Genomic DNA, 20,195 nt, shown 5'->3' on the forward strand with positions numbered 1-20,195 from the left:
CTAGGAAAACTAAAATTACACATGTGGCTGGCACGTGACAGCACGACCTTTTGTACTGGCCTCTTTGCTCCTTTATTATGACATGCATTTCCCCACTTCTGAGGCTTTGTGTTAGCTCTTGCCTTCACCTCCAGGACCCCGTTTCCACCCTTGGCCTGCCTGACTGCTATTCATCCTTTCAAATGCAGGTTTTTAGCATCTCTCGAAGAAGGCTCTACCTGACCAACTTACAGATAATGTGTCTCAATGCATTTTCTGTTCCAAACTGTTGAGACTTTTCTTAGAACTAAGCAAAGCCTGTCACTCTTTTGTATAAGCATCTGCCTACTAGTTTGTTGGTCTGTACTCTGCAACACAAACTCCGTGAAGGAAGGGACCATGTCTGCCCTGTTCTCTTTGGTATTCCCAGAGCCTAGTATATGAGAAGCTTTTGAATTCTTCTTATTTCAACTAAATCAACAATGGAAATGAATGTTGGACATATCAAAAAAAAAATCAAAATTGAGTTTTTTTGGCTGAAGCAGCAGGAGGCAGGGGGACAGATGCTGGCTTGCTACACCCTCTGCTCCCACCCTGGAGTGGCTCTGCAGGCAGCAGCCCATGCCGTCCTCACAGAAACTCAGGACTTTGTCACATTAGCCTAGAGCATTTCTAAAACTGCACATTGCATAGGGGCTGCTGACAAGGAGGTCTACAGGTAGGTTAGGGCTAGGGAAAGGCGTTTCTTAATACAACATTTCTTGAGGTGTGATGCTCCTGGGATCACCAGCATCAGTATTTCTCATAAATGCGGTTCTCCAGGGCAGCAGGCGGGTGCCGTGCAGACCCACTGAATCAGGATGTAGGGGGACCTTCCCCAGACGCTGCATTTTAATCAAGCTCCTAGGTGATTTTAACGCACACCGAAGTTTAAGCCTCTGACTTTGGACAGCGGTGGTTTTCCCGACTCTACTCAGGGTAACCCATGCTTAAGGAAAGGGTAAGGGGGTGGACGCCTAGGGGAGGTCAGACTTCACTGACTCCCTACATTGGGGAGAGGTTAAAAATGATTGGTCTTATATTATATCCCTAATTGGAGAGGCAAAACCATTTCTTACTAGGAGAGCGATGAGTTGGTTAGCACACCTCCCCCAAACTGGGTGGAGGGAGATGCCTGCAAAAGTCATCTTAACCTGCAAGTTAGCCCCTATAACCTGATGAGAGAACAAGATACAGAAGAGGTTCATTTGATTCTTGAGGCTTCAACCATCAGAAATTCTGATGAGCATCGTATCTTCTCTTCTTTGGGTTTTTTGGCACATATTCCATAAACACTTATGTTGTTAGTCCAGCAAATGAAAACCAACCCAGAGCATGCACGCAACACAAGGTCAGAAAACACAAAGACTCAAATGCAGGGTCTGCTTTGTTCCTTCCTGGCACAGAGCTCAGGGTTACGGAGCGTATTTCCAGGAAGCAAGCTCCCATCCACTTAACCACGAGCAGTTGAGACGGGGACAAAAGGATACATTAGCTTAAGAAGTTTTCACTTAAGAAGTGAAAACACATGATGAGAGGAAAGAAAGTAATTTCTTGCATACCAATGACCATGGCTCAACAGTGAGGGAAAACAGGCAAAGTACTGAAGTCTTAAACTGATCCCACTGGAAAACAAAGTAAACCTGAATTCCTCTTAACCTTGCATTTCTCTAAGCACGCTGAGCACCCTGTGGGGACCTTCCGTGTAGCTCATTCTTTTTTGCCTTGCAAGTATCACTAAAACTACCACCACTGTAATTAATAATGACAGCAGTAAAAGCAGAAACACAGCACTACACACAGCTTTCTCTATCCCAAGCACTGTTCCAAGGACTCCAGGTATGTTACCTTCTTTCATTTTCACAACAGCCGTATGAGGTAAGTACTACTTTTATCCTGTTTTGAAGATGCAGAACTTGAGATATACTTGAGAAACGTTACGTAACTTACCCAAAATGACAAAGCCAGTAGGTATAGAGTTCTGAACCGTCCTTCATTTGCCAAAGCTTACAGCTTCAGTCACTCACTGTGTGTCAGGGGCTTAGGCAAGTACACTTCAGGAACTTGATCCTTACCCCAATCCTGCACAGGAAGGAGAATTCTTCCTACTTTTACACAAGTAGAAACTGAGGCATACAAAGATTAAGTAATTTGTCCAAGATCACTCAGCTAGGAGGCAGTGGAGTCATGATCGAAAGCCAGGTCCCTGGTGGCCCATCGCCTAGAATGTACTCGATCATAAGGCTCTGAAGGAATGAATGAACATCCTCAAAGCCAGCATTCTTACCCACTGGGGAACCTGAAAGAAGCAAAAACTGGAAGCCCCGGGCATTCTTTACATTCAACCCATACCCCCAAGGACAGCATTTCCCTTCACCCCAAGCCCCTCACTTCTTACCCCACTTCTGACTCCCACACCCGGTTATCTAGTCAACCCAGGACCATGCTCTTGAGGGAAACTTAACAGAAATTCACACTTAATACCCAAAAGCCCCATCCCGTGCAAGGCCAGGAAAGAGGAGACAGTGAGGGGCCTATACCATTTCAATAACAAAACAAAACTCTAACCAAGCCAACAACAACAAAACACCACCACCACCAAAAACAGCAAAAGCAAGAACACCTGAGTTCATGCATGCTTCTTTACATGCCAGGCACTGTTCAATACATTTTATATATCCATTTACTTAATCTTTTCAATAACTCTTTGAGGTAGCCAATATTGCTACCCCTATTAAACAGATGAAGAAACAGGCTCAAAAAGGTCAAGCAACTTCCCAATGTCACAGAGCTAGTAGGTGGATAAGCCAGGATTTGAACCCTCACAATCTGATCTCAAGCTTGTGCTTCTAACCCTTTCAGCATACACCATTCTACATCTTCTGTACACTTCTCTCCTGACAGCATCCAGGCTAGCACTCTATGGTACCAGACTGTAATCCTTTGTTAATTACTCATTATTTCATTTATGTTTGCTTTCTTTTCCCAGCTAGAGTGGCTACTGGTTAAGGAGAGAGATTCAACCAGCTCCCCCATACCAGTCCTTCCTATTTGGACCCCATATCACCGTGCCCTATTCTGAGTTCTTGGTCAGTATATACTCAGTGGAAAACTGCATTATGTCACTAAACCCCGGGGAATACAGGGAATGCAATGACAAACATTCATGGGAAAAAATTCCCAACTCCAATCACCCAGGGTTGAAAGTGGGTCTTCTTTCCTATTGGAGGAAATTTCTACAGGTGTGAGCAATTAAAATATTAAACACTAATTAATAATTCAAGTGACTGACTGTGTTAGTGAGTTGCTTGTTAATAACCGCACAGGTAAACATTGCGCCCCCACCTTATGTTTGAAAATAAGGTCCCCTGAACATTTTAAGTACTAATGGTGATCTTCTCGAGACTGAAGGGTTTTACGCATCCCTCAACATGTCACATTTAGAAGTGTGCATATAACAAAGCTACTGGGAGAGGGGATGGCCTTATTCATTAACCTTGCCTTAGCATCTTACAAAATATTTTATGTTGAATGAAAGACAAGGATGACAGCTCTATTTCTGTCATCTATGTCTCATTATCCTCGGACACAAAATGACCCCAGAACTGTCCTTCTTTGAATATAAGCCCTCATAGCATATGTGTGTGTCTCTCTCACTTTTGCTCTCGTTTCAAAAGCTCTTTTCTCACCTGCCCTTCATGTCTTTGAGGAGGTACTGAGACTAACTGCCTCTGTTCCACTCTCTCTTTAGCTACTTACAATCTGGCTGCTGCTTTGATTCTTCCACTAAACCTGTTTTCTCAAAAGATATCAAAATCAGCCTGCTACGTAAATGTTTTTGAAAAGATATTCTTAGTTCCCATCTCCCTTGACCATTCTGTGGACCCTGATTCACCTTAAGAACTCTCTCCATGCTCTTCCTTTGTGCTATTATCATCTCTCTGTCTCTTTCTCCCTTGCAATCTCCTTATCTCTTTTAGGACCTAAATCCCACAACTTCTCAACCAGTTCCCAGACATACAAAATAACTGTCTATTCCCCACTGAGGTAGATTAGACTGTTATTCAGAAAACACTCCTGGGAGGAGTATATTTCCACCTCCTTTGAATAGAAGGCTTGATTTGGTCAATGGGGTATTTAGAAATATGACTTGGTAGGGGTTTGAAATATGACTTGCACTTCTGCCTTTCACCATAAGACTGTGTCATGGTTTCTGCTAGACCTTGGAGGATGTGAGATACATGGACCTAACCTGCAGCCTGGATCCCAACCCAGACCAGCTGACACACAGACACATGAGTTAGAATAAATGATTACTGTTCCAAGATACCAATTTGGGGATGGTTTGTTACCCAGCAGTATTTTGAAATACTTAACTGGTATACTCATAACGAATATTAAACCTTTGTTCACTTTTTTTTTCCTTTTGCCTAAAGTATTCCCTGAGGACCCCCCCATGGAAATTTTCCTTTCTTTCTAAACTTCCACAGTGTTAGTTCTCCCATGGTGCTGTTCTATCTTTGCATCCAGTCTTCTCTGCCATATTACATTATAAACCCCTCTGAGGTAAAATATGTCTCATTCATCTTTGAACCTCCAGAGCACCAAAAATTAATACCTCTAGACAGAGCCAAATCAAAATTTGTTCAGACATTCATCCATTCAGCAAATGGCTATACTTTAGAAATAAATCTCCATCTCAGAGGCATTTAATACAACACCTGGCCCAGCTTCCTGGATAAGAGGAGGCATTACATCTGATGTGATGACGTCACTGTTTTCAGCTATTCCTGCTAATTACTTATAAGGGAGGAAATGGCATTCACTTTAAGAACATGCTATTCTTGTTGGTAGAAACTAGAAAATTTATTCTCTTGGTATTTTTCCCCCACTACTTTCCTCAGCTTTGCATACCCGATATCCCATTACCCTCTTTCTTCTTAGCTCTTCCTAACTTCCCAGAAGACTTATCCCTGGAAAACGTCACTGTCTTTATGAGTGTTCATTTGAATAAGCTGATTTACTTACTAAGGTCACTGAATCTTATTATACTCGACACACCCCCTTCCTTCCACTGGATCCAGAACACGAAGAAATGAAACTGAACGAGTGAGCATTAAGGTAAACTCAACAAAAACTTAGTTTGGCTGAATTCAAGAAATAGACTAACATGCTAGCCAATTACAGCTCCTTTTACATGTTACCATTTAGATTGACAAAAACCTTTACAAGATTTGGAAGCAAAATGCCTATGACCAGAAACAGCTGAAGGTATATTTGTCATACACAGGCAATAAAGGCATATTCTTAATCAGAACTGCTGGGTTCTCTGTGAAACAGCAGGCTGACTGTCAAAAGAACCAATGAAATAACAAATTGCTATATTTAAAGTGGGAGCTTCTCTAAAATGCTAGGACTATGGAGTATGAGTATAAAGTAAACAGCTGTGAGCAAACAGTCCCTCAGCCGAGGTCCACAAATTAAGCACCAGTATGAATGGCACTGGGCCAGGACTCTAAAAACAAGTAGTATGACCTTGAACCAGTCACTTAACAAGTTTTCATTCATATTATTTAAAAAATGATACAAGAGTACTCTGTGGATTTAATTAAATTTAGTTCTATATTATTCAAGTGGTCCGTCTAAAATGACATTTCTCCAAGCAATGGTCAAGTATGTTTGAGAATCACTGGGTTAAAGAAGGTTAAACAGGTTTCTTTATCATGGAACTTTTCAGAAGCTTTAATACTCTACTGTGTATTATAAAACTCTAAGAGCTGGTGGAGTTGGTATAGAGAATTTCCCAAAGTAATGTGATCAAAGTTCCCCTTTAGCATGGATCATCATAGAACTGTTGTTCTCTGTAATACATGTCCCTGTATTATATGAGATGCAACAAAGCTAAGAGAATGGTCCCCTTGGCTCTTGGTCCTGAGGTCTGCCCTTCTCATAAGGCCCACTTGACCCCCTTCCTTTTATGGTTTATGCCATATCCCTGAATCCTTATAATGATGTCTCTGTTTGTTCTTAAGATAGCTTAAACAAACGATAGCTTGACTATGATTTGCAAACAAAAGTTAACTAAGGTAAACATGTGTGCAGGTGCTGTGAGTGAATACTGCTGATGTGTTCATATCTGCAGTGGTCACTTGAGCTGAAACAAAACTCCCAGGTAAACATGATTGCCAACTTGTTGTGGGAGTCTCAATCTTTGAGCCGAAATACTTTTGTACGTCAAGATGCAATCATCTCATATAAGGAAAGCCACTAAGAAATACCATTACTACGGAAACGAAGACCTTTTGCAGGAGAACAGACAGCATGATTTCCATTAAAGGTGCTTGCCTTTTTCATGTTCACCTTCTCCTACTTTAAAATGAAAGTGACTTCATTTTCAAGTGACCTTTTAAAAAGTCCAAACATCAAGCACCATAAATATTCAAAATATTCAGAACGAATCCCAGTCCTGTACTGTTAAGTTGGATATGCCTGAAATTCAGAAAAGCCTATTGTGCCTTCTTTAAATAGCCAGCTTAGGAAACGATTCCTATATTCTTCATAGACTTCCTTTATGTTACTTCTGGAGAAAATTTAGTTTTTTTTCTTTTTTTTTTTTTTTTTTTACAAACTAAACCATGGGGCAATAAACTGAACCAAAAGCTTTTACAAGAAATTTGCTCTTTCTTCTTCTCTCTCTCTGCTTTTTTTGTTTGGTTTGTTTTTTTGTTGTTGTTGTTTTTTTGAGAGATGATTTTCGAGACACATTTTGATTAGCAATGCATGTTTGTATAGGGAGACACACATAAATTAGGGGTGGTTATTACGTCATGTCACCTAACAGTGATAATAATGGTACCCTGGCACAGTGGCACACCTGTCAGGGATTCCTAGGAGTAAAATAATTATTTTTCAAATTAATTTTGCAAAGAAAAAGGAAAGAAACAAAGATTGAAACCATTATAGCAGTCTTGATCAAGAGAAAAAAAAAAGTCAAACTCTGTGTTTTACTAAGACAAGCAATGAAAAGAAGAAAGGCACCCAAGTGATATGTGTTTGAAATGTGGGGGGAAAATTCATTTTCCCCTTCCCCATGAAACAATAACTGAAGAAAATTTAAGCCAAAAAGTTAAGCTGCTTGTGTGTGTGTGTGTGTGTGCGCGCGCGCGTGCGCGCGTTGGGGGGGCGGGGGTGTTGGGGGCCTGTATTTAGATGCTGGTGATTTGTTTGTAACAAATAAGTGATTAAATAAGATAGATAAAACAACTTAGTAGATACAGAAATAGATTTTCCCATAAGGAATAAAAAATTAAAGCATTCAGAAGTATTGTTGAAAACAATGACAACTAAAGCTCACTCAAGGACTCCAAACCATCTATTTCAGGCAAAAGGAGAGGAGCCTACAAAAGCTTTATTATAGATAGAAAGTACCACTGGGAATTCAGTTTTTCATATACAAACTGAAAGAAAGACACAGACGTAGGGTGTAGCTATATCCACAGAGAGGCTGAGAAGCAATGATACCCCAGTACCAATAAGCACACTTGACATCCACAGCTTGGTTTCTAAATACCACTCTCCAATAGAAGGAAGCAGAATTCCTTGGAGAAATGACTGATGCCCAGGATGGGACAGGAAATGAACAACATGAGCCTGAAATATCTTGTGGTGTCGGAAAGCAAGAAATGGCTGAAAAAAAGGTTATGGAGGCGTGACAAAAGGACACAGGAACCAGCATAAAAGGGCTCCTCTGTCTAAATCTGGGACAATTTGAGCACAACAAAATAACACAGACTATAACCCACAGAATAAAAATAAAACTCTGAGTCCATACTGATATAAATAAATGAATAAATAAAAAGAAGAGAAGGGGGGCTTCCCTGGTGGCGCAGTGGTTGAGAGTCCGCTTGCCGATGCAGGGGACACGGGTTCCCGCTAATAAATACAAATGTAATGATTAATTAGAAAAATCATTATTTGTCAATCATCACAAAAACTGTTTCAGGTAAGAAGCATTCATGAATGCTCAAATGAATGCGCAAGAGTATGAAAACAGAGAAGATATTTAAATTGTCAAAAGGTATGTGCCTATAAGATACTTACTAATTGCAAAGGGAAAAATAATGATTTGGTAGTGGAGAAACTAGTAGACACTCCATTAACAAATGATCAATGCTTACAAGCATCACCAAGAATGGGACAAATAGATATACTGATAATATGCCTCCTGATGTAATTCATGAAGAAAGATAAAATATTACTTGTGTGGTGTTCCTGTCAAAAATGTAAAATTTTCTGATCATGAAGAAGCATCACATCAGACAAACCCAAATCAAGGAACAGATCCAAAAACGTCAAGGACGAAACACTAAGAGTCTAAGGAATTGTTTGAGATTAAAGGATGCCAAGACACATGGTAAATAAATGCAATGTGTGGTCCTGGAACAAATCGTGGACCAGGAAAAAAAAGACACTGGCAAAATCTCAATAAGGTCCCTGTATCAGAAGCAGTATTCTATCAAGCTTAATTTCCTGGCTTAGTAAGTGTCTCTCTTTTTCTAACAGAATGTCCTTCTTTTTAGAAATTACACACTAAAGTATTGGTTGGGTTGGCCACAAAGCTCTTTGGGTTTTTCAGTAACATCTTACAAAAACCCAAACGAACTTTTTTGGCCAACCCAATATTTACAAGCAAAGGGCATCATATCTGTAACCTGCTTTCAAAGGTTTCAGGGGGAAAAAAAAAAATCTATATATCTATATATAGATATAGATATAGATATTTCTTTTTCATATATATATATATATATATATATATATATATATATATATAGGGAGAGGATATGATGAAGTTAAGCACAGTCGAGAATTAACAGCCAAGGAATCTGAAGGAAGAGCACAGAGGAATTCTTCATATTATACTTGTGATTTTTTTGCAAATCTAAGATTATTTCAAAGTTCAAAGTTAGAGAAGAGAGCCAGACAGCCAGACACCCCTACTAGAGTTCAGATCTCAGCTCTACCACTTAAAAGCATACTTGAACATATTACTTAGCCTCACTGAGGTTTAGTTTCTCCTTTGCTCAGTGGAGTTCACAAGACTTCATGGGGTTTCTGTGAGGACAAACAAGATGCTGCAAAGCCCACAGCCCAAGAGCTGTCTCATGAAGCCTTTAACAAGTACAGCTCCTGTTGTTTTTGTGAATCTAAAAATAGAGCAACTTGACTAGGGGGCTGCTACTGTTTTAAAGGCACATGAGGTCACGTGAGCGCTGGAGACATGCTTTTTTGTCAGGAACAGGAACACAGGTGCCTCACCCCTGCTTTGAAATGGGGCCTTCTATTTTTTTTTTTTTTCTTTAATGTTTCTATGCAAGTGAAGGTAACATTACTCTTTCCAGAGTGGGAGGATGAAAACAACTGTGGGCAGGGGCTTCTTTAGAAGAGGGATTGATTTTTTACTTTTAAAGTGGTCTCAGAATATTTAAAAATAGTGATTCCCTTTCCCAAACCTCCCTCGGCTCCCACCCCCCGCCCCCCCTCCAGCTGCTCTCTCTGGGCCTTTTCTGCTTCTTGCCCCTTCACCATCTCCTCCTCCTTCCTTTTTGCTTCTAATCACTCATATGCCACCCCCTCCTGAAAAATTACCTTCTCCCCTCTTATTTTATTGTTTGCTTTCGTTTTGAAACAACGTTAATTCCAAATGAACAAAAAGGATGTGTGGGAAGGCAAGGATTAGTGACTTTAGTTATTCCACCAACTGCCAAGTTTTAAGTTCTTCCTCCAGCTCTCACTAACCTCTTGAGCAGCCAGAAAGAAGTTGCAGCCCTCGCTAAAGCCTAGATGATGCTAACCAAACACCAGAAAATGAATAAGGGGTGGGCGATGCAGTCTGATTATTCATGAGCTCTGAAAAATGCCCGAGAATGTCTAATGGTTTTATTAACTATTAAACATATATACCCTACCAAGTGTGAAATAGATAGCTAGTGGGAAGCAGCCGCATAGCACAGGGAGATCAGCTCGGTGCTTTGTGACCACCTAGAGGGGTGGGAGGGAGACGCAAGAGGGAGGAGATATGGGGAACATATGTATATGTACAGCTGATTCACTTTGTTATAAAGCAGAAATTTACACACCATTGTAAAGCAATTATACTCCAATAAACATGTTTAAAAAAAGTTATAGTAAAGATGTACTCATTATAGATTTTCCCCTTCCAATGTGCTTTCAACATTGAAAACTCTCATTTACTGTCCTTATTTTAATGATGGAGAATGTCTGTAACTCAATCTGGGTTCATCTCCAAATGGATAATCTCGAAAGGGGTGGGGGAATTTTTTCTAGCTTATTTCAGTGTGACTCCCCATTATGCAACAGTTCAAAATGTGTATCCAACAAATTTTTTTTTAATTTTACAAAGGTCTAGAGGGTTGAAACAACTAACAGGGTACATAAATCTCAAAAAACCACTTTCCTGAAATACCTTCCTCAATTTTAGGAAACTGAAAACAATAGAAAAATTGAGTATTTTGCTTGACAATGCTCCTGATTACAGACTGTGTTTGGAAGCCAGGGGCCATCTGCTCCGAGGAGAATAAGCAGCCAGATACACATTCAAATCTGATAAAAACACTTTTCAAATCAAGCCTCTAAATAGAAACCATTTCTGAGATGGGAGGACTTTGTTTCAGGTAGATAAAAATGTCCTGAGACCCTCTATAGCCCTAATTAGCAGCTAGTAACATTTCTGAGATTTACTCTCTGCCCTGCTTCATTTCATCCAAGCATTGATCATTTTGTTCATCCTTTATTCACCAAATATTTACTGAGCACTTAGGTATTCACCAAATGCCGTGCTAGGTTCTGTGACATGATGAGCAAGACAGGCCAGGCCTCACGGAGCTGCCGGTCTGTCTTACCTGGTCTGAATTCACAGAATTCCTGAGAAGGGTGAAATAGGTGAGGGTGAGCAACGCTGCTTGAATATCACACAGAAGAAGGAAATGGGGGAGAAGAAAGTAACGCCATAACTTGGGAGGGCCAAGGAGTCTATTACCAAGGGCGTGGTTTACTTGATGACAAAGTTGGCCCAGAAATGAATCCAGTGATTTTCTTAGATGTAAACACTTGTGACAGTGACAGTGACAGAAAGGAAGAGAGGGAGTGAGGGAGAGGGAGAGACGTGGAGACCAGGAAAGAGAAAGCAGAGAAGAGAGAAGAAAAGTCGGGGCGGATAAGTGCCACGGGAAGCCTGTGCTTCTCCAAGTTTGGTCGGGGAACGCTCCCATCAGAACACCTGAGGGGTTTATTTAAAATGCAGATTCTTGGGCCCCAAACTATGTCTACTGAACCAGAATCTCTGGGGCTGGGATCCTGGGATTGGCATTTTAAACTAGGTTCTGGGTGGTTCTAGGCATTAAAATTTAAGATGCAGTCCTCTGACAACCCCAGGGGCTCTATTTTACTGTCAAGTTGGCCAAGGCCCGCAGTGAATGGATGCCTTCAAAGCCTTGTCACCACCAGGCAGGCCTGGAACCTTCTCCCCCTATTTTCCTGCATCACACACCCTCCTGCTGCACTAAGAAAGCCAGAGTGATTTTGAAGTCGACTAAAGTTACCCAGGCTAGCGTTCCTCACTAGTAACAAGGCCCTGTTCAAGAAACTTCTAGCTGATCATTTATACGTCTACTGTGAGGCCAGCATATCCTAACCAAATATTAACTGTGGATGGATTCCAACCAGGAAATCCAAGACTGTGTAACTCACACACCTGAGCTACTCAACTGAGTGATGGTAATAAATGCAGGCCGTTAATTATGCCCTGGTCTAGTAACTATGTAGTATCAGTAATAAACTGAGAAGACCCCTTTTAAACAAACAGATGTGGGAAGTACGTGAATATCTGTGTGAATATGTGAGAAGAGTAAACAGAATCTTAATTAGTGAAACTGCACTAATAATAAGCACACAGGCCATGCATCTTCTCTCTCTCTTTTCCGGTTGGTTACCTGAATCACTTGTTAAACTTGCCAAACGAAAGGAGAAACAACTCTTCACAAATACTGAGTGGTTTTAGTGTCTCCACTAACTGGCTGAGTCTACTGCATTATCCTTGACGCCGGATCCTGGCCAGGTCATCAAGACAGAGATAGCCCATACCAGAGGTTAGCAAACTTTATTTTTAAAACCAGAGAGTAAAAAATTTAGGCTTTGCAGTGCAGATGGTCTCTGCTGCAATATCTCAACTCTGCCATTAAAGCATAAAATTTGCCACAGACAATATGTAAGCAAATGAGTGTGTCTGGGTTTCAATAAAACTTTATTTAAAAAAACAAATGGTTGGCCAGATTTAGCCTGCAGGCTGCAGTTTGCCAACCCCAGCCCAAATCATCCTGAGGCAAAATCTAGGCAGCTGCTACCAATAATGAGGCCATGCTCTGTTGTACTGGTTATTAAGCTAATGTCTCTCATCATCAAATTCACCCTTTGGGGCTCTCCTCTGTGATAAATGTAATGACAAGAAAGATGTCCACCATATAGTAAGTGGGGGGAAAATCAAATTGTTGATAGCAATATCATCTGTTAAAATAAACAAACAAAAACAAGAAACAAAATATGATGCTATGTGTGTGTGTGTGTGTGTGTGTATAATGTTGTATAATAATAGGTAAGCATCAGGTACAATAATATACCAAAAGACTCAGAGCAGTAACTTCTGGATAAAGGGATCAGGATGAAAAGAAAAGATGACCAGCCTTTTACTCTACATTCTTTTGCAGTCTTTGAATTTATTACTGTGAACATATACTACTTTTGCAAATTGAAAAAAATAATTTAAAAAAATCAGTTTGGAGTATTACAAATGCTTGAAGACTTTTGTTAACCCATTTTCACTACCTCCCACCTAAGCTTCACAGGGGATGCTACTGTCAATCAATCATTCATTCATTCATTCATTCATTCCACATACGTGTTGAGTAACCACTGCATGCCAGACACTAGACTAGCAGTGAGGATTTCATGGAGTTCAGCGTCTCGGTGAACAAACAGACATGAATCAAGCGATTATACAAATAAAGCTAAAATGCCAATTGAGACCAGTGATACGAAAGAGACATGGTATCATTCACTCCTTCAGGAAACTATTTATTGAAAACCATAGCCCATTATTGCTGCAGTGTAAAATCTGATGCAGTGAATACAGACAGATGAGACAGAGACGGAGATAAGAGTAAACATGCCAAGGAGTTTAGACTCAGCACATAGGAGTGTTGTACCTAGCATACGATCTACTTAGGATATTCTTGAAATCACTATGAATATGAAATCACGACTGCTATTTTTAAAAGGTTTCAAGTGAAATTCCAAGATACAAAGCATTTAGAAGTCTTCCTTGGCTTACTTTCTGCCCCGATACTGCCTGTTCTTTTCACATTTTCAGAATCAGAGGTGGACTAGATGCTCTGACCTTACCACTACCTCAGTCACCTCCTGTTAGCATTCTCCCTAACGAGAGACCAAAGGCAGGGGCCACATCTTCTCTGTGCTAGAGGCGCTATCTTTTAAGGCACTGGGCAGGCAACTCTTCTGGAAATAGCTTTCCCTTTCCAAAGGGTTGGGATCCCGGCAGCCATGTTTGTGTGATACGACAACAAACTTGAACAGCTGATCGCAGCTGGGCCAGAATCCCTTCCTTGGGTATTTAGAATAGGGACATAAGAGAGTGGTCTGGATTTAATAATGTGTTAACTCAAGAGATGTAGGCCTGTCTGTGTCCCATTATGTGGACTGAACAGAGGCAGATAAAGGCGCTGAGAAAGAACAGAAGGGTGCAGACATGCAGACAGAAGATGATCCAGGGCAGATCATTTTACCCAGGTTTCTATTTTTGAGCTCTAGGTTCTTCCAAAGGTCCTGCGACATCCTTCACTTGGGTTCCAACAGACACTATTCTATACTTAAAGTAAACCCTCCTTTTTCACATAAGCAGCTATAAACTAAAAGAGCACTAACTTATGCATGTGTGCATATTGCAAAATACGTTACAGCAACTTTCCTGCAACGAGTGTTTTTACTTGCAGTACTTCAAAGCCAAAACACATCCTAAGGTTATTTTCTCTCCAGAATGTTTTTCTAGAAAGTTTCCATCAGTTTGATGGAAGTTGGATGCCAGGTGGTATCATTTCAGAGCCTCATATATTCTTTAAAAGCCAGAAACATAACAATAGGAGAGCAGGTCAGGAGACACTACTTCAAAGCCCTTTCAAGGGCCTCTCCTGTGCCCTTCAGGCAAATACGGTTCTCTTATCAATCCTGGCAGTTACGGGCTGTGTGACCTTGAATAAGTTGCTTACCCTCTCTGAATTTCATTGCCTCATTTAGATAGGCAATACTACCAGACCTACAAAACTACTGGGAGGGTAAGTGAAAAACCATCAGAAAAGTGCCTTATACATGGCAAGCTGTCAATTAAAGTTGGCTCTTGATATGAAGTTTTACAATTAGAGATACAGTCTTAGAAAGATCTCATGGTAAAGTGGGAAAGACACTTGAATGCTAATCAGGGGACCTTCATTCCAGTCTCCGGCTGTCATTAACTAGTTGCCTGGCCACGCTGGTTACTTCTTCCCCCAAAGTGTACAATTTTGTACATAAAGTGCTGTTCCCTCCGTCTGAAATGCCATCCCACGTATCACGTCACAGAAACCCTAACTGTAATTTACAAGGCATCTCAGTCCTGACTTCTTCAGAAATGCCTTCCTGGCTTCCGCAATCAGAGGCGAACTCTTCTTCCTTCATATAAATGAACACTTTGTATGAGCCTCTCTTAGCGGAATTATGAGACTCTGCCCTAATTTAGAGATGCAACACGGCTCCCTTCCCTTCTGTTTACTCTGTTTAAAGACAATGCATCCTCCAAAGTTACATAAGAACTAAAAGCTTATCCTCCACTATAGATGTCCAACAAATATATTTAACTGGATAATGAACTTGATCATCATTAGTACTAGGCGTATGATTCCCTATTATATGCCCACACCAGAGAAGTGCCTGGCTCATCACAGATAGTCAATAAATATTTGTTAAATGAGTACATAAATACGCAGACTTCATCAGGAAGGGGTACATAAGGTAACATTTTCAAGGGAACGTGTTTTCAGGCTAATTTACTTTGCCCAAATGTGGGCTTTGAGGTTGAAAAGAAGTTGGGGACTTATAAGAACAAATGGCCCCACATGTGATGGAAAAGCTACCATCAACTATAATTTACAAGATGGAGTCCACAATTTGGTGAGGGACAGATGACAGCTGGCTAGTTAATTCCAAATGTTTCCACAAAAGGTAATTTTGGATACTGGGGGATTAGTTCAAGTTGCCTTAATTTATAAAAAATTTATTATTTTTTTTTAATTTATATATCTCACTGCTTTGGGTCTTTGTTGCTGTTCACAGGCTTTCTCTAGTTGCGGTGAGCGGGGGCTACTCTTCGTTGCGGTGCGCGGGCTTCTCATTGCGGTGGCTTCCCTTGTTGCGAAGCACAGGCTCTAGGCGCGCGGACTTCAGTAGTTGTGGCTCGTGGGCTCTAGAGCGCAGACTCAGTAGCTGTGGCGCACGGGCTTTGTTGCTCCGTGGCATGTGGGATCTTCCCGGACCATGGCTTGAGCCCATGTCCCCTGCATTGGCAGGTGGATTCTTAACCACTGCATCACCAGAGAAGTCCTCCCTTCTTATAAAGAGCTATCATCAGTGGTCCAAACAAACACAAGTAATTAATCTTTGTTGACTTTACAATACACTTATTTTATTTAGAGCTATTACCAAAGTTCATACGAATTTTATTAATCCACTTAGCACTTTTTTTTTTTTTTTTTTTGAATTGTGTCCCCAACAGACAATGAGCTCTGTGTGGGAAGAAACTGTAACTCTCTGGTCCAATTCTGTCTGACAGAGAGTAGATGAGGCTCAATAAACGTTGAATGAATAAATGTGCAGATGGCAGCCTGGATGGGTGGCTGAGTGGAAGGATGAAAGGAAGGAAGCCAGTGAGCCAGCCAGATGGCCTTCTGGGTCACAAATCCAAATAATAAAAGCAAGTCTCAACAGCAACAAAAAAATCAGTCTCATGACATTATAGGAGAAATAAAGACTCACCCACCTACAGATAACAGGACAGCAACAAAAATATGTGAATTAAAATAGGTGCAACAACAACAACAAAAACAATACCAAGAGCAGCCAGCATTTATATAGCATGTATTGTGTGCCAGGCACTGTTCTAAATGTGTTACATATGTAAACTCTTAATTCTTAATGTGGAAAAAAGGTGAGTACTCCTTCTTGGTCCAGAGGCAAAATTATCTCTCTCAGGGGAATGTGACCATGGCTACCACCACCGCCGCCCACAACACACACACAACAATGGTCCATGATCACCTGGCAGCATTCAATTCTGAAAGCAAATTTAACCCCTCACTAAGTGTCCAAGCAACAAGGCGACGTGGTTTCCCAGCCTGGAAATCTGAAGAATCGATGTGCAAATTGTTTCCTGCAAAATTGTCACGGCCTCCTTCATACCCATCACTGGAGAAATTACTTTTCAGACCCTTCTACAGCTTGGGAATACTAAGTAAGCCCTAATGAGTTCAGGAGTCGGTCATGACACTGCTAATCTGGTGGTTTGTTTGGCAGCAAGTCAGTCTCCCTTCTTCAAAGGAAAAACAGGATTATCAAGTGAGCTAGAATTGTCTCCACATGACTGATACGAAGAAAAAGTAATCACCTTTGAAGTGTCACAACATATAATACCTCTGCAGTGTTCTCTTTCTTCTTCTGATACCCATGAGTAATCGAAGGGAAGGGAGCCTCTTAGAATGACCAATGAAGTGAATGAAGATGACAACCCTCTCTCTGCTGTCTACCAAGAGAGTGACACACTGAGGTCTTAGATGGCGGAGAGCTGACATGATGTAAAGTGTCTCTGATGGGCTCCTCTGATGCCTGCTACCAAACAGACCACATAGGCTTTGGGTAAAACACAGATCTGAGGAGACAAGAGTTACTGCTTCTTAGATGCCGATGGCCTGTGAACCTCTTGTGAGATGATCTGCTGTGTGAGCTTGAGGGTGAAGTAAAGTCCTCAAGGTACAAGTGAATTAAATCAATGAGCAAAGCAAGACGGAACAGGTGAGAAACGCTCCATGCTCTTTCAAAATAATATTTCAACATACTCATCCACTGTTATCAACCAGCCACAACGTTCAGACTGACAATAGAAGACCATTAACCTCTTGATCTCAGCTCACTGACAGAGAGGTAGACAGTTCTCCCCTTGGAAAAAGCACTGCTCTACAGCAGCTTATTTAGTAAATATATCTTCACAAATGCAAATAATTCAGCTGAAACAGCGTTGACTTTCACAAACCTTAAGACGCAGGAATGATCAGGCCAGTGAGAAATTTTCTCATAAGCTTTCTCTTTCTAAACTCTGCTGAAGCTTGTCTAGGCAAAAGCTGAACTGCAGTAAAAAATAATGCTTTGAGGATAGATTTATAGGAAGGAAGAGTCTTTGGTTTGTTGACAAGAAAGTAAAAAACCTCCTGGTGTGATAGCCAAAATGTCACCTAAAATACCCCTGACCCGGTCCTAGATCCTACTGGCTGTAGCACAGATGGCTGACGCTTGTCGGCGGCCTGGGGTGATCAGGGGCTGGGGAGGGATGGGACGGCTCCATGTCATCTGGCACAGAAAATTCCTCTCTGGGGCCTCCCCTGTATAGAAGAGAATTAGTTTGGTTTGGGATATACCATGATGCCCCCAACCTGATAATCAGCCTCAGGTAGCTGCCTGTGGTACCCATTACTCACAGGCCCTATTACTCCTGACTCATATAAGAAAGACAAAGATATTTTAACAGTCTTCTCTAGATATACCTGCAAACAAATGACAACCACCTTTCTCAGAAGCTCTGCCTGGCAGGTAGCAGACACTCATATATATATTCATTATATATATATGTGTGTTGAATGAATGATTATATAGCACAGTTGTTTCATAAATACAATTATTTTACACTGATTCAATTGTCTGCTTGGTACCATGTGAGATTTGTGTAAAGATCTTTAGTCTTTGTTATGACATGGCCTCCGTACACAGCCAACTTCTAGTTCTCAACTCAAGAAACAGTGATCTATTCCAAAGACAGAAGGCAGATCAGCTACGGAAGATGGAGAAAGCAGTGTTAGGTCTATATGTAGTAGTTTAGGGATGATGGAAAAAATTTTTCAAGGTAATTGTTTTACTATACACAATTTCTAAGTTAAGGCACCTCTTTAAATTAAAAACCATGTACAACATGGTAGCATTTCTTGATTAGTCACTCTAGGGTTGCCTTTATTTCAGACATACATCTCAGACAAAGGATGAGTATAATAAGAACAAAGTCTACAAGAAACCATCAGGAGAGGACTAAGAAGTGGAGGAAAAGGAAAGAAGAATGAAACAAGGGCAAACTCAAGTCTAACAAGAGGCGCTAAGCTGCCTGAGCTAGATGGCAGAGCAAAACAATAACACAAATGACAACAATAATAACGACATTCACTGTAAGCAAAGAACCCTGTCAGTAAATTAAAAAAGATCAGCCTTAAGGGTCTTAATAGCTGATTATAACTAAGTTCTTCATGTAATCCCAGGGGGCAGGGGGAAGGAAACTAAACATATTGAACGCTAGAACCAGCTTAGTGTCAGCAACATCTCTGTCACAGAGAAGGAGAAATTCCAAATGGAAAAAGAAAATTCTACTTTATGCCCAAACGTCATGAATTCAGGAAAGCAAATGAAGAAACCACTGCCTCACTTACATGGCACTGTATCAGTTTCCTATGACTGTTGCATCAAATGACCACAAACTTACTGGCTTTAAACAACACAAGTTTATTATCTGTTATGTAGGTTGGAAGTCTGACACAGGCCTCCCTGGGTTAAAATTAAGGTGTGGGCAGAACTGAAATCCTTTCTGGAGGCTCCTTCCTAGGTTCTAGAGGCTGAGTACATTCCTTAACTCACGGCCCCTTTCCTCTGTCTTCAAAGTCAGCCATAGTAGTTCAAGTTCTTTTCACATGGCATCAGTCTGACCTCATTTTCTGCCTCCCTCTTCTACTTTTAGGGCTCCTGTGATGACATCAGGCCCACAGGGATAGTCCAGGATAATCTCCCTACTTTCAGGTCAGCTACTTAGCAACCTCAGTTTCATCTGCAACCTTAATTCCCCATTGCCATGTAAGGACATTTATCCACAGTTTCCAGGGATTAGGACCTAGGCATCTTTGGGGAGAGGGGGGATCTTCTGTATTCTGCCTACCAAAGGAATCAATCTTTCCAATTTACTTCTTTAAAAAAAAAAAAAATCCTTCCAGCTCCAACTACTACGAGGACAAATGAAGTCTTCTCATTTGTATAAACTGTGTATATATGTTATGAGAATCATACTTTCTGGCTAGGCAGAACTGAATATGTGTGCTTGTTACCAAAAAAAAAAAAATTCAGAAAACCAAAATTAACAAATAACATTGAGAGGAGGGGGAACAGGATAGGTATCTGCAAACATCTGACTTTACCCAGTACACAGTTACTAAGGAAGTCTACCCACTCACAACCTTTCCCCTATCTAGAGTTCTTAATCATTTATTTTGTTATGTCTAGTATATTTGGAGAATGATTTCTAATGAGTTTCATTGCTCTTAGCAGTCTAGACACTTATGGTAAATTAAAACCCCGTTAAGTGTGAAGGTATCAGAACCATAGCAGATCTGCCTTCCACTGAATATATTTTAGGATGACAGCTCTGTTTCATCCGACCCCCTCAACAAGAACAGCTCATCAAAGTCACAGTTCCAGTGACAGAACACAACCAGCACCTATTTCTGTAGCACCTGAAAAAAAAAAAAAGCCCATACAGGCAGTACATCTGGTTCAGAAATAAAATTAAATACAATAATATTGAGGCATCAAGCACTCAGATCCATTCCGTCGTTTCCTATCCAGAGACGCCCTAATCGAAGTTGGCATTCCAAAGTTAAATCCCAGTTCTGACAGCATCTCTCGTGTCAGACACCTGTCAAAATGTAATAAGACACCTGTGAAAAGGAAACAGATGCCAAAGCCACATAGTATTTCCCTAC

The 20,195-nt window shown here is 40.8% G+C and overlaps 1 protein-coding gene across 1 annotated transcript in view; it reads right to left on the reverse strand.

The window, feature by feature from the left end:
* FHIT (fragile histidine triad diadenosine triphosphatase) overlaps positions 1–20,195 on the reverse strand; it is an 813,394-nt gene that overhangs the window by 336,470 nt on the left and 456,729 nt on the right. The window lies entirely within an intron of this gene.

This window comes from Lipotes vexillifer, unplaced genomic scaffold, assembly GCF_000442215.2.
Source record: "Lipotes vexillifer unplaced genomic scaffold, Lipotes_vexillifer_v1.1 scaffold212, whole genome shotgun sequence".
In the NCBI taxonomy this organism is placed as follows: domain Eukaryota; kingdom Metazoa; phylum Chordata; class Mammalia; order Artiodactyla; family Lipotidae; genus Lipotes; species Lipotes vexillifer.